The sequence below is a fragment of the Pisolithus orientalis genome, assembly GCF_024613125.1.
Source record: "Pisolithus orientalis strain OTSU chromosome Unknown F5J12scaffold_20, whole genome shotgun sequence".
Lineage (NCBI taxonomy): Eukaryota > Fungi > Basidiomycota > Agaricomycetes > Boletales > Pisolithaceae > Pisolithus > Pisolithus orientalis.
In genome coordinates this window covers 105,582-106,953 of record NW_026260801.1, presented here as the reverse complement: position 1 = coordinate 106,953, position 1,372 = coordinate 105,582, and positions in this window count along the sequence as shown.

Here is a 1,372-nt window from a genome sequence, read left to right as displayed (position 1 = left end):
GTCACTCCATTGGTTCCACTGTTCACCCAACTATTGTGCAGATTGGGGAAATCCACCAAGAATGGGTGGGGACAAATTAGTATGGGGAATCTCCAAGTGAGTATGGGGAATCTCCAAGTGAGTATGGGGAATCTCCAAGTGGGGTGGGAGAATCTGCAAACAGGTGTGCAAAATCTCCAAGTAAGTATGGGGAATGTCCAAATGGGTTGGGGGAATCTTGAAGTGGATTGGGAGAATCCCCAAGTAGGTGTGGAGAATCTCCAAGAAAGTGTGGAGAATCTCCAAGTTAGTATGGGGAATCTCCAAGTGGGTTGGGGGAATCTCTAGGTAGGTTGGGAGAATCTCCAGGCAGGTGGGGAAAATTGCCATGTGGGTGTGCAGAATTGCCAAGTTGGTATGGGGAATCTCCATGTGGGTTGGGGGAATCTCCATGTGGGTTTGGAGAATCTCCAAGCAGGTGTGGAGAATCTCCAAGTGGGTTGGGGGAATCCCCATGTGGGTTTGGAGAATCTCCAAGCAGGTGTGGAGAATCTCCAAGTCAGTTGGCAGAATCTCCAAGCAGGTGTGGAGATTCTCCAAATGGGTTGGGAGAATCTCCAAGTCAGTTGGGGGAATCCCCAAGCAGGTGTGGAGATTCTCCAAGTTAGTATGGGGAATCTCTATGTGGGTTGGGGGAATCTCCAGGCAGGTGTGGAGATTCTCCAAGTAGGTTGGGGGAATCTCCAAGCAGGTGTGGAGATTCTCCAGGCAGGTGTGGAGATTCTCCAAGTTAGTATGGGGAATCTCCAAGTCAGTTCAGGGAATCCATGTGGGTGTGCAGAATCTCCAGGTGAGAATGGGGAATCTCCAAGTGCATGTGTTCCTTATTTGTTCCTTCAGATTCATATCAATATCACAAAAATCACTGTCATTTATAGCTAAGGACAAATAGGTATCCAACAATGTGCAAACAGGTGGTACCTAGTCCATAAAGCAGTCCAAGAGGATATAATATGAGTCTACAAAGGTAGCTAGTATGTGGAAGTGAGTAATAATGGAGACAAAGGGCCCAGTGGGTAAATCTGATGATGTTCAATTATTAATTGAGAATGACCAAATGATAGGTGACTAACATGTGGCAAGGTATAACACTGGTCTGGATATGTGGCCAGTGATGGGGCACCACAGTGAGAAAGGGCAAGGGCAAAAGATGGAGTCACAAGGAATGTCAGCCAAATGATTGCATAGGTGGTGAATAATGGTATAAGACTATGAGGGGCAATCATCCAAACATAAGATTCACACAAGACAATGAGTGAAACATGACCTACCTGCTTAGTGTGCTTACTGCACCACATGGTGATCTTCATTGTTGGAATCATGGTGATGATGC